Source organism: Carettochelys insculpta, chromosome 28, assembly GCF_033958435.1.
Source record: "Carettochelys insculpta isolate YL-2023 chromosome 28, ASM3395843v1, whole genome shotgun sequence".
Lineage (NCBI taxonomy): Eukaryota > Metazoa > Chordata > Testudines > Carettochelyidae > Carettochelys > Carettochelys insculpta.
In genome coordinates this window covers 2,009,656-2,023,190 of record NC_134164.1, presented here as the reverse complement: position 1 = coordinate 2,023,190, position 13,535 = coordinate 2,009,656, and positions in this window count along the sequence as shown.

The following is a 13,535-nucleotide window of genomic DNA, read 5'->3' as shown; positions in this document are numbered from 1 at the left end:
CAAGCAGCGCTCAGTGGAGTCCCTGAGGTGGGGGAATCCGGGGTGGGGGCCTGGTCCATGATCGCCAGCCCCATAGCCCCCTCCTGGCACTTCTGCAAGCAGGGGGCACTTCCCCCTGGTGGCTGCTTGTTGCACAGTCCTGTGGTCCTGTCCCGTCCTGCCAGCTCCTCTTCCTCCAGCGCTGGGCTGGAGCCTCCCTGGAGTTTCCAAAGAACCCTCCTCCATTCCAGCTGTGCCTCCCCAGCATGGGGTGTCCCCTGACCTCAGGCAGCCGGTGGGCCAGTGCCCCGACAGGCACAGAGCTGGGCTGTGGAGAACGAAGCAGTCGCCACTGCAGCAATGAGTTCCCCATGTGAACGGCTGGCCTGGGAGCAGGGATGCAGCCCCCAACCAGGAAGGAAGCTCTAGCTGTGGGCAGAGCAGGGAGAGGAAGGGGAGTGGTGCTGGCAGTGGTGTAGAGGCCCTATGTGTCTGGGTTGGTGTGTGGCCTGGAGCCTGTTGGTGCCAGGAGCCGAGGAGGCCAGCCCTGAGTGTGTGGGGAAGCTGGAGACTGACTGTGCTGCAGCCAAAGATGCAGAGTGAGCAGAGTGCATTGGGGTACCCTGCTGTCCCCACCTTCCCCATGACGCCTGGCGCAGCCACAGCTGCTGCCTGTAGCCTATAGTGCCCTGGGGGTGGGGCTGGAAGGCGCCTCCCCTGCGCAGGGAGACATCCCCTGGAGCCAGGAGGGGGGAGAGCTTTAGGTCTGTAATGTGGCGCTGCTGCTGCTACCTGGAGCCCACGAGTCCAGGGGCCAGCAGAGCGGGCTGGCGCAGGGGCACAGGTGCTACTCATCTGGGCTGCAGCACAGCTCTGCCCCAGCCTGGCTGCGCGGGAGGCTCTGGAGGCAGAGGGGGAGCTGGTTGGCACTTTGCGCGCGAGTCCCCCAGCGAGTGGCACAGCTTTGCCTGTTCTGCAGCCTCCTGCTGCCGGGACGGCCCCGCTCCTGAGGCAGGCACTGCATTGTGCAGGCGTGGGGCTGCTTTCAGCTGTGGGCCTCAAACCCCTGGCCCTGCTAGGGCAGCTTTCCTGAGGGCCCTGTGCTGTGTCTCCGCCAGAACCAGCGAGACCCCAGCAGCACCCACCAGCTCTGATTTCATCCCAGCTCAGTCTGCCAGCGTGCCTCTCTCCAGGGACCTGAACCCCAGCTGAGCTGCACGGCCCCAAAGAGCCATTTCCACTTGCCCCCTCCCTGTGTACCTCATCCTGCCCAGGGCAATTGGTGCTGTGCAGACAAGCCAGGCTCTGTCCCAGTCAGCACAGGGTCCCCAGCTTCCCTCTCCAGGCTCTGCAGGCCCCTGGCTGGGCCAAGAGGGGCACTGGTGCCATCTCCGCCTGGCTGGGAGCCTCCTCCCCCTCCACTTCTCTGGGCCCATCCCCTCACTTAGGGGTGGCCCCAACTCTGGGGGATGTAAGTGGCTCCTTCCTCCCTCCATGCTTGTATTCTGCTGGGTGGGTCTAGAAGTGGCTGGAGGTGCTGGATCTGGGGCAAACTCTGACCAGGCAACCGCTTTCAGCCACCACTGCCCGCTGCAGGGAGTGCTAGCAGGGCGGGGTCCCTGTCTGAGCTGGGCCTGGCCTGAGAGCCTCCCTGTCCACTCAGCCCCAGCTTTGCCTCTGAGTCTCTGCCTCCCCAGGCTGGCTTTGAGAGGGCAGCCCAGGGGAGATGTGGCTGCAGCCCAGATCCTGGAAACATCTGCCTGCAGCAGCTCCCCTGCCACCCCTTGTCCTCACCTCCCCAGCAGCTCCCTCCACCCACCCTGCTCCCAGCCCCCCCTGCACCAGGCCAAGCTCCATCGGCTGCCTCATGTCAGCACTCGAGGGCCTGTGACTGGGCTGGACTTGCAGGTCCTTGGCCCAGCCTTGTCAGGATCCCTCCTGCAGCAGGAACCTGATCTCCTTCTCCCCGACTCCTACCCCATGGGCCTGTTCCAATCCCGGGGGACCCAGCCCCACAATTCTGCAGCTCCAAACACCTCCTTCCTCCTGCTCCCATCAGCGTTGGCTGGGGCTGGCACAGGGGTCCCATGTGGTCCTGCCCCTCATGGAGCCAATGGGAGTGAGTCCCTGGCCGGACCCCCCAGTGCCCTAGCCCCACATTTCCCCTGTTGCCCCCAACAGGCCAGAGAGACCCGTCCCCAGCCCAGGGCCCTACCCCAGCATGGCCGAGACACCCCAATGGCTCCCTGTGCTCTCCCTGCCCCGTTGCCTGCCAGTGAGGTGGGACTAGCAGGCTGCTTCCCGCCTCGGCGATCCATTAACGTCGCCCCACTGCCCCGGCCTGCTGCGCCGTGAGCCCATTTGTCAAGCGCTGGCGTGGGTGGTGCTCGGCTGCAGCGGGGGACATGAAGATGAATAAAGGGGCTATGCAAATTGCTGCTTAATCTGCAGAGAAACACCCTGGCTGGGGGAGCTGCTCGTTACTCCTCTGAACGGGACTTAAATGGCACCCTTAACTCCTTCCTGATCAGCGTGAGGAGAGGGGCAGGGAGCCCAGGGTGTGGGGGGGGAAGGCGGAGCCACCCCCAGGTTGGGAAGGGGCCTGTGGGGTTCCTGCCTGCCCCAGCCCTGCTCTGAGCCTGGTCCCGCGCCCACCCAGGCAAGCACAAGGTTGTGGAGCCTGGCAGTAGTCACTGCGTTTCTCCCACCCCGGCAGTTGGGGCAGATTTGCTCTTGCTCCCATTGCAAAGAGCGGGCGGGGGGCATTCCACTGGCCCCAAAAGCCCCTGCTGCACACTCTGCCCTGGCGCGGGAGCTGCCATGGAGACAGGCCCACCCCGAAGAGGCAAGCTGGGGACATCACTTGGCAGCTGGGGAAGTAACCTCCTTTTGTATGTATGGGGAAATGGAGGCACAGAGCAGGGCGGTGCCCTGGGCACAATCACTGGCAGAGGAGAACCAGGAGTCCTGTGCCTGCACCAGGTGCCCCGTTCCCTCCCCAGGCAGTCTTGGCAGTCAGGCCCCAAGGCAGGGGCTGGCTGTGCATTGCCCTTGGCCGGGGGGCGGGGGTGTGGGTGGCATCATTGGAGGTGTTTGTAGGGCTCATTACCCAGAGGCAGTCTGCAGCCCTCCCTCGCCTTGCAGGCTGCCTCCAGGCCCAGCTTATAAGGGCTGGGGAGGCCAGCAAGACCTGTGGGCAGCAGGCGTAGGGCAGCCAGCGCAGGAGGGGCTGAGAAGCCCTGCCCCCTTTGCATGGAGGTGGTGCCAGCCCCCTGTGGGCTGCTCTGATAGATTCCCTGGTGCTGAGCAAGAAGGTGCTCACGGGGTGGGTGGGAGCGCCTGGCCCTTGGCAGGGGGGTTCTCTCCCAGCGGGGGTATCTCTGTGGGGTGCCCCAGGCAGTGGCTGCCAGGTGATGGGCAGTGCAGGCGGACAGGCCTTCAAAGTGAATGGGAAGAGGTAGGATTAGGGCTGAGCTTCACGGAGTAATTTGTCGATCAGGAGGGATGGTGGCATAGGACAGGACAGGACCTTGCTCCCATCTCCTGGGGTTGTGGGCAGTGGGGGGTACTGAGCCCAACAGTCCTCTCTCCTCCCCTCCCTTCCCTTCCCTCCACCTCCAATTCTCAGCCTGCTGCATGGTCCCTGGCTGCTACCCAGGCTCAGTTTTACATGGTCTCAGCCAGGGCCCCGTGCCAGGCATACCCCGGTTCCAGCTGGGGGAATGGGGCTCTCCCCCAGCATTCCTTCAATCTGTGAACCCCAGGGAGGTGAAGCAGGTGGCGTATCATCAGTCGTACTCCCTGCCTGTCGCTGTGCCACATGCCCAGCACTTTGTAGCAACAAAGCTCATTTCCACGTGCTCTGGGGAGGCCTCTCCTACATGAGCAAAAGGAGAATCTCCACTAGCTGGGAGCAGTAGGGGGCTTATGTGCAGTCCTGATCCAACCAGCAGAGGGCAGCAGACAGATGAGGACACAGCAGTTGTGACCGGTCAGCAAGACCATTGTGCATTTCTACAGGGGTGGCCGTCCTGGAGGACCCCAATCCGGCATCAGTTGACCTGCTGTACAGGTGGGATGCAGCTGCCTCTGGGGAAGAGCGCGCCAGCTATTTAACAGAGCACAGACACATGACAGGACAGCTTACACCATTGCAGGGCTTGTAGCAAGAGGCAGATTGCAAGTTGTTTGGGGCAGGGACTGTTCTGTTCTAGCACCATGGGGGCCCAGTGCCTGACAGGAGCTGCTGGTAGAAATGCCGATAAGTAGCTGAAGAAAGGTGCAGAGCAGATGAGCCCAGGGGAGCAGGCATAGTCCCAGCTCTTGCAAAGAGCAGCAGGACCTCTCTGGGCTCTGGGGTGCCCCTGCCATGCTGTGCACCCTGAGGCACGTGCCACAGAGCTCCCCATGCGCACTCCACAGGCTCCGAGAACCAGCTCTCCAAACGCCACCCAGGGCGGGAACGGGCTGCAATGTGTCCAGCCATCGCTGGCAGGGGATCAGCTGTGTCCCTATCCTGGGGGCTCAGACAGCAGCCAGGCAGCTGGTTTCACTTGGGATGCCAGTGCTGTGCTGGGGCGCCTCCCATCTCAAAACGGAACCCCCCTGCCCCTCCAAGGTGTCGTGTGAGCCAGAGCACCGGGTCACTGCTGCACTCAGCCCCCCAGCTCAGGAGCGCATGGCTGCTTTCAAATGGGCAAGCCACTTGCCAGGCCAGATTTGTCAGCGTGGCTTGTGACATCGGCTGCCCCTCCAAAAATGCCTGAAAGTGGCCAGAGCACTTGCCCTCTGCGAACCAGGGCCTGATGAGTCTGCTCAGGGTGGGTCCCCCCCAAACCACTGCTTGTGGTGGCAAACCTGCAGGGGGGCCACGGAAGCTGAGGAGCCGGCAGCCCGAGACAGAGGCAGGGCTGAGGTCAGAGCGTCCAGTTCCTGGCACTCGGCTCCGGCTGTGCGATCAGCCCCAGGTCGCGGGACGAATCCAGGTGCAGGATTCATTACAGAACCCAGCCTAGATGGAAGCTCCGTTGCCCCCCGATCTCTGCGCGAGCGGCAGATGCTGCAGGCGGCCCAGGTCGCTGGCTCGCCAGGGAGCCTGACCCCAGGCCTGGCCTCGCCTCCAGATGCCAGCTGCTACACCCGAGCGCGGGCTTGGTGTGCGTGGCTGGGGCGGCTCACAGGACCCCTTGAGTTGTACCCAGGGCATTAGCGAGGGCGCAAGGGTCTCTTCTGGGTGTCTTGGATCGCCCTTCCAAGCAATGGGCCCTGGCTGGCTGGATGTGACCCCTTAGGCAATTCCTACATGGTGGGAGGAGCAGGCTCGCTCCTGCCTGGCGCTGAGCCCTGGAGCTCCCGTTGGCTTGGAGGAGCACTAGCGGTGCTCAGCACCTCGTGGGGGCTGGGGAACAAGCCGGCCAGGAGGGGCTGGCTCTGTCACGGGCTGCCCTGGTGGGGGGGTGAGGGGAGGGCACAGAGCAGTGGGGTTATTGTTAGAGGTGTCCCCCCTCCGTGCATGAGTCAGGAAAGCCTCCCGGTCTCCATGGCGATGGCGGGAGGGAAGAATCCCGCACAGTGTATTTTTCTCCCATCCATAATGGCCCCTTTCTCGGCAGACACAGGAGTCGCCTGTGGAACTAACCCCCCCCTGCGGCTGGGCTCACAAAAGGCCAGGGGGGAGTTTCACACAGCCCCGCGCCCGACCCCCCGTGACCCCGCGCCACTTTCTGGGGGCCGGCCGCGCCCCGGGCGCTGCAGCTGTCCCTCCGCTCACATGGCAGGGTCAGCGCAGGGGTCAAACCCTGGCCTCCCGGGGTGGGGGGGGCAGGCCGAGGGCAAAGGGCAGCACTCTCTCCCCCTGGGGGGCACAGCTGCGAGCGGGGAGGAAGGGTGGGATCCAGAGGGCTGGGGCAGGGGAGGCCTTTTAATGGGAAATTAAAAGACTCTCAGCAGCTCCGGTGCTGCTGGGTTTGGCTATTGTGTGGGAAGCAGCCGGGGGTCTGCCGGATCCCCCCTTCTCCTGCCCACCTTCTTACTATTGTTGCCCACTGGTACGATTTAATACGTCCCACTTGGCGCCTCACCCCCCTTCCCCCCATTACTTCTCTTGCTGCAAGAAGTGTTTGATTAGAATGCCGCGCCGGTCGGGTCTTAATATAACTGTCTGGGCCCCGTCCCCGCGATCGGAGCACACATGAAATATTGGCCTCCAATGTCGATCGCTGTTCCCATTATCTCCAGCGTTCCCGGGCGATAATGACAGAAAAATAAAATAAACCTCTTCCCCAGCTTGCAGTAATTAGTATTCTGGGCTGGTGGGGGGAGAGGGAGAGAGAGAAAGGCAGGTTCTGTCTCTCACACTGAGGACTCAGGCAAGCTGTAAACAGAAGGAAAGGAGGGGAAAGCTAGAGACAGATGGGATCTATCTATCTATCTACCGCTTTTCCACCCATCCATCCCCACACATCACTTCTACCCATCCAGCCATCCCCATACAATCTATCTATCTATCTACTCCTTTTCCACCTATTCATCCCCACACATCACTTCTACCCATCCAGCCATCCCCATACAATCTATCTATCTATCTACTCCTTTTCCACCTATTCATCCCCACACATCACTTCTACCCGTCCAGCCATCCCCATACAATCTATCTATCTACTTTTCACTCTGGTGTCTCTGCCCCTGCTGGGTTCTGGTACGGCACTTCTCCAAGCAGTACAGACCTAAACTCCACGATACCCCAGGCTGGCCTGAAGGCTCAGGTCCTTGTCTCCCACAACCAGCCAGGGCGGGGTGTTCCCTAAGAGCTAGGTCCTTGGGAAGGAGGTCTTCCCACTGACCCACCAAGGGAAGGGGCAAGCTTTGGGTAGCCTTGCCCAGCAGCCCAGCTCTCAGGCACATGGGTGCCATGGGCTGCTGGAGAGGCCAGCTGTGTGTGGAGTCCTGTGTACGTTGCTGGTTGTGGACTCTTCACATCTGAGATGCACTCCGGTGTGCGTGGCTTCCTTGGTGAGGGCAGGGCATTCGCCCCAGAGGCTCGACCCACATTCCCTGCCTCGCCATGCCAGCTGCATGGACGCTACCCCCACCCTTTCCGCTGGGGGTGGCCAGCTTCCACGGGGCTTCTTGGGCCAGTTCCAGGTCTTTGACTGGTGTCCAGTGGTGTGGCGCTGACCGGCCCCAGCTGTGGGATCTGCCCTGCTTGCGCCAGTGGAGAAGCACCGATTGATGCCTTGCCACAGCCGGAGAGGATGGCGGGACTCCTGGGGCGAGGCTGCTGAGGGCACACTCGGCAGGCAGAGGCAGGAGCTGTGGAGGTGGCGTGGGACCCACCAGCAAGGCAGCAGGCGCTTGAGAGAGGAGCCAGGCCTACCAAGGCAGTGCCAGGGGGCTTGTCAGGGTGGTGTGAGAGGAGAGAACCTGGCGCTGCTCTGCAGGGCAGGCAGGGTGGGCAGCAGTGCTGGAGCTTGGGGGGACCCCCACAATGGTCCAGATTACCCCTAAGCAAGCGCCCCTCTCCCCGCCTGCATGTGCCTGTCTCGGCACTCGGCAGTTTCCCAGACTGGCCGGGGGCTGCAGTGCCAGGGAGCCCAGAGGCCTGAGCTGAGCTTGCACCATACGGCATTTCCGGGCGAGTGGCGTGACCCTCAGCACCGGGGCTGGCCACTGGTGAGGAGGGGACGGACGGGCTTGTGTCCGTACAGCAAGGGCCCCTCGTTACCAGCTCCCTGGCTGAAGGGGGAGCTGAGGAGCTGTTGGGGGTGAGCCCCTCAATTCCCCTCCTTCCCAACCCCCCACGCTGGCCAGCCTGCCCTGGGCTCCTCATTTGCATTCTGCTCCATGCCTGCCTCTCCATCCTCATTCTCCGCTCCCCTGCTGGCGCCCGCCGCCTCCCCCGCCCCCTCCCCTTGCCCAAACGAGCCGCACAGCCGCGCCTCGGCAATGCATTATCCTCGCAAGACTGAGGAGCTAATGGAGACCATCCGCCCTGCCCGCCGCCCAGAGAGCCAGGCGCTCCCCAGGCCAGGCGCGGGGGCTCCTGGGAATGGCTGGGCTGCTGGGCACGCACCCCGAGGGGACAGCACAGCAAGAGCCCGTCAGGGACCGGTGTGTGGGGCACCGGAGAGGGGCGGGCCTGCAGTCTCAGGGCACCGGGCTGTGCCCACGGTGCCCTTCCTCTCAGTGCAGTGGGAGTTGGAGCTTGACTGAAGGCAGCGCGACAATGCCGGCCCTGGCCTGTGCATCACGCCTAGCTGAGCTGAGGCCCGGGGAGCCCTGAAGGGCACCTCTGGCCTGACCCCACTCCCGGGGCAGGCTGCGGGAATCCCTGCTGAGCAGCAATGCGGTTGGTCTCAGCAGGACGGCTACCAAGAAATCGCTCGAGCCCCGGGAATAACCAGGGCCTTGTCCATGTGGTTAAACCCTTTCCCCCTGCCCCTGCCCCACAAAACGCACAACAATGTCCCCCAGTGGGGTACAGTCACTCCCCTGCTGCAAAAGATTGCCCCTTACTCCCTGATTCTCTGCCCCCAACCTGCACACCCCAACAGCTCTCTGTGTATCCAGCCTAGCACCAGATGGACTCACAGACCCCCCCCCCGGCCTAGTGGCTCTAGCATAGCCTGGCTGTGGCTGCCCTAGTGTTGGCTGGGCACTATCCTGGCCCTTCCCAAGGGCTGATTCTGGGCTCATGCTGCACCAGCAGCCTCTGCCCCCTTGCAGACTGTGCAGATGGACAGCATGGCAGCTCCAGGGGCCAGGGAGTCAGGGCAGGGAACCCAACACGGAGGTGCCACTTCCCGGGCCCTGAGATGGCCCCCAGGTTTTCTCACCTGCCTCTCCAGGAAGCAGCAACACCTGCTGTGTCTGGTGCTGCTGGGTCCCCTCCCAGCACAGGGCTTGGCCCCTCCTGGAGCTGGCTTTTCCCACCATGCACTGTGTGCAGAGCCCGGATGCATGGCAATGACCATTTAGAAGTTCTGAGGCGCGCTCTGAGCCTCAGCACAGGCGGGGCAGTGGCCACGAGCGGGTGACCCTTTGCAGACGTGCCCAGGGGCTGGTCCGGAGCTGATGGGCCGTGTCATGAGAAGGGGACCTGCCCTCCTCCACCCCGAGCTCCCTCTGGGAAGATTTGTGGCTCTCCTCTGCCAGCTCATCCGTGGCTGTCAGCTGGAGGACCTCTGACCCCACCTGCCATTATCCCAGGAGCCACGCAGGACCTAACTGCCTGCCCCATGACTGTCACCCTGAGCTGGCCGGTCAGAGATTAATGGCGCTGCAGCCCGGTGGTCAGAGCTGGGCGAGTTTTTATCAGGCAGCTGCAGGGATAATGGGCTCTGGTTTGGCACCATCCATCCCATGCAGACAAAGACATGTGGAGGGAGAAGCTCTCTCACTGGAGCGATAAGCCCCAGACACATCCTTGGCATGCCTTGCGTCCAGAGCCCAGGGGTCAGAAGTGGCTGGAGCAGTGCTGGGGTGTGGGACATCCTCCTTGTCAGCCCCTGCAGACCCCCTAAGCCATGGAGCAGCTGTGCTGCCCCTCTGTGCAGTCTGCAGTGGGGAAGAGGCTGCTGGGCCGGCATGGAGCCTCTGAACATCCCTTGGCAGGGGCTGGGCTGTGAGCCTGGACTCCAGGGTCCTAGGTCTGGCTCTTCCGGTGACCTGGAACAAGTGACTGCCCCGCTGTATGCCTCAGTTACCCCATTTGTAGTAACAGTGCAGGTTGAGGCCTATGGATGAAGAGCTGAGGGTTATTTTCTCAGGAGCCCAGTGGGACCTTGAGCCACAATCTCTGCTTGTTTGGGGCAGCTTATTTTCCAGATCCTTTGTTTACTCCTGCTGGCTGAATGGGAGGGTCAGCTGGCCCTGAAGAAGGAGCTGCCTCTGGCAACATCCTCAGCCACCCTAGCTCAGCTGCAGCACTACCCAGTGGGGGGCTCCTGTATCCCGTGAGCCTTTGTCTCATGTGAGAAATAGGCTGGGCCAGGGGCCAGGGCACTAGGCTACAATTTGTGAGACCTAAGTCCAAGTATTTGCTCTGCCATCATGCTTCCTTGTGCCCTTGGGCAACTCGCTTAGCTGATCTGCCTCAGTGTCCCCAGCAGCAGCTGGGGGAATCACTGCCCTCTTCCCAGGAGGGATTGTGAGGCTAAACCCATTAAGGACTCTGAGGTGCTCTGACACGCCAGATGACAGGGCCCAGCTGAGATAGCCACACTGAGCCCCCCCCCCCCCCACTGGCTGCAGAGATGCTGTTCTGTGCTGATTCCCTTTTCCTGCGCAAGCTGGAAAGAGGAGGGGTGGGAACAGGTGGCTGGAAAGGAGGAGATGCCCCGTATCACCCTAATTTGACAGGCTTGCGGATGCTTTTCTCTAGACTCAGCTGATCCCTGTCTCCCCTGGAGATCCCCCAGGGATGTGGTGGGGGAAGGTTGTCACCAGCCTCCTGTATTGCAGCTGCTGGACAACCCTGTACCTTCCGGCAGCTTTGTCCTTTTCCTCCACATGGATCTGCTCTCCCATTCACTGCCTGGCTGTGAGAGCACGCAGGGCTTGCACTCAGAAGGGACACTGGGGTCTTTTGAAGCCTGGGGCAGCATGGACGGAGCAGTCCCAGCCTGCAGAGAAAGGAAAGCATAAAGTGGTATGTCCCAGAGGGAAGGGCTGGAAGGCCCCTCCTAGCTCCCAGGACAGTGCTGTCTGGCTCTCCAGCAGGTTCCCTCTCATCTTTTCCATCCATGGGGAATAAATTTTGTTATGTGCACCGAGACCCGTGCAGATGTGCACCACCCTTAGAAACACAGGCTGCCAGCTGCGGGTGCTCTGCAACTCAGCTGGGGGGGGGGCACCTGGACTTCTGAGGGAGTTGCTGCACACTTCTACCAGTCTTACACCCGTGGGCTCCAGTGGTGGGGTGTAGGGAGCAGAAGGAAGATCAGAATCTGGGCGCCTAGGGAGGAAGTGTGCTGCTTCAGGGCTGCATCGTGCTAACTCCTGATGATGCTCAGCAAAGCCCTGGCACTGGCGTGATGCAAAGCGGAGCCGATGATCAATCTCACCCAGTGTCTCACAAATGTGAAGCCCCCCGTTGCGGTGGCTTCAGGAGCCTGGGCAAAATCATCAGTAAGAGCAGCTTGGTAGGGAGAGATCAACCCCCTGAAACCTCGTTCATTGGATCCACTGTATCTGGTCCCCTGTCAGCGCAGCAGCTGAGTGCCTCACACCTCTCCTCCAGGCCAGGGTCATCCTGTGCTGTAGGCAGCTGAATTTTCAAAAAATGGCCCCTGATTTTACACATCATGATTCAGGCACCCAGCTTGGATGCCCAAGGCCTTGTCCGCCCCAAGAAAGCACGGCACACATACCCCACTACTGCTAACGCTGGCTCAGCCATGGCAGCACTAGGTCTAGCTCTCTGCACCTCTCCTGAATACGTCTCTAACCTAACCTACCATGGGAACTGAGTGCCTCACTAATGTATTCCGCCTCGTCAGGTTGGGCAGTGCGATTAGTCCCATTGTGAAGATGGGGAAACCAAGGCACAGAGCCATTTCAGGCCCAGAAGCTCAAAGGTGTGAAATCAATGGAGGCTTGGCTTCTAAACAGCATAGTGTATCCAGCTGTAAGGGATGTGACCAAGGGTACATAGAACAGCGGTAGCAGAGTTGAGTTTAACCTGGGCCTTTCACACTAAGTTAGCACCCTAATCACTAAGTAAGACTGGTTCACTGCAAATCCCACCTGAGCGCTGCCTTTCTTCCCTGCTCTTTCCAGACTGGGGCAACAATGTTCAGGAGTGGTGAAAATCCTAGAGGGGGAGGTCCTGGCTTGCTGGGAATGTGACCCACTAACTCTTCCCCCCCCAAGAAATTGTGTTCCTAGGTGCATCTCGCTAACACAGGTCGGTCTGTGGCCAGGGGCCTGGAAGGACAAGTCTGCTCTTGTGACAGAGCCAGAGCGTGCAGGAGAAGGGTGTCCAATCCTGGCTGTAGACTCCATGGATCAAGGACATGCCAGCCTTGTGTGAAACCCTCCTGGAGCCTGAGAATGAGGTGCTGCCCTCAGGGCCTACACTCCTGAGGTAACCATGTCCTGGACAGTTCTTTGTGTGGGTACCCACAACTCCCCCTTTGAGCTGCAAGTTTTGGGGTAAAGCACAGCTGTGATGGCCCCAGTGTGCTCAGCACAGTCGGGTCCAGCTGGGGAACACAGAGGTTCCCAGCAGGACCTAAAGCAGCCCAAGAGGCTGCAACAACTCAAGGGAGCTGCTGCCCGGAATGGCCAGTGAGCAGTAACTCTGGCCACAACTTTTCCTTCGCCCTGCATGTCTGCTGCTGCCTTCCGCAGAAACGCCCCTTGCATCCCTTATGGCTCGGGCTTTGGGAGCTGGGCTGCCAGCCTAGTGCTGCCAGGGAATCCCTTTACATGAGGGGCATTCCACAGAGGGAAACTTGGCTGGCTTTGCAGCCCCTACAGACTAGAGCCACTGCCAACAGACTCCAATCTAAGACCTTAGTGCAGGAGCCTCTAAGTCTGAGCTAAAAGCCAGCTGGCTCTTCTACCATCCCCGTTCTCTCTCTGTCTGTAAGTGGGCCAGAGAACCACGTCCATAGGTGTGTGGGTTCTACTCACCCTGGGGCCACACAGAAAGCCCACCCCGCCAGGGACCAGAGTTCCCTGTGATCTGGGCACTTGGGCGGCCACCCAGGAGAGATTCAGGGGCTCCCCAGCTGATTGGCAGAGCGCCCTCAGCTGGCAGCATGTTTCCATTGGTGGTGCACATTTGCACATGCTTTGATGCACAAAACAAATATTATTCTGCCCATGGATGGAAAAATGGAGGGGACCCTGCCCTGGGACGCAGGATGCACAAAAGTGAGAGAAAGGTTGGTTCTATGGGACAAAGGACGCACACTGCTGAAATCTGTGCGAGGAAACCTGGATGATCCTGGCAAGGTGGGTCAAAGGTTTGCCCTTCGGTGGGTGTGGAGACGGTGGCCTAGCTGTGTGGATGGGGCTGGCAGAGTTCAAGCCCCAGCAGGGCAAATCCTGAGCCTGACTGGGAGCCAGTGAACTCAACTGACCATGCCTATGCCAGAGGAACAAGTGATTTGGGCATCATTCGAGCAGATAACAGGAGCAGCTGTGCTGGATGCTGCTCAGGAGGGGGATGTCTTCAGTGGGGTCTGGGTGAGCAGAGATGCCACAAGCTGCCTGATCCCCACAACAGACAGGGAAACCCCTCTGCAGAGGTGCCCTGCATGGGTCCACATAGCAGCCTGATACCATGGGCACAGCTGTTTGGGGCAGAGATGCTGGGTGCAATGGGGTGGTGTTGACAGAACCCCTTTGCCATGCATGCGCTGATCCTTTAACCACATCCCCTGTATGTTCACGGCCGTGGGGCTGGAACACACCTGGCTGCCCCTGCCTGGAAGGTGCAGGAGCTCCAGGGGAGGCTGGCCTGCTTTGGTTTGCAGCAAGGACACTTTAGAGCCCCCCACCACACCTCGGAGAGCAGCCCAGGCCTCTTGCGGCCTTGTGGGGCTCAG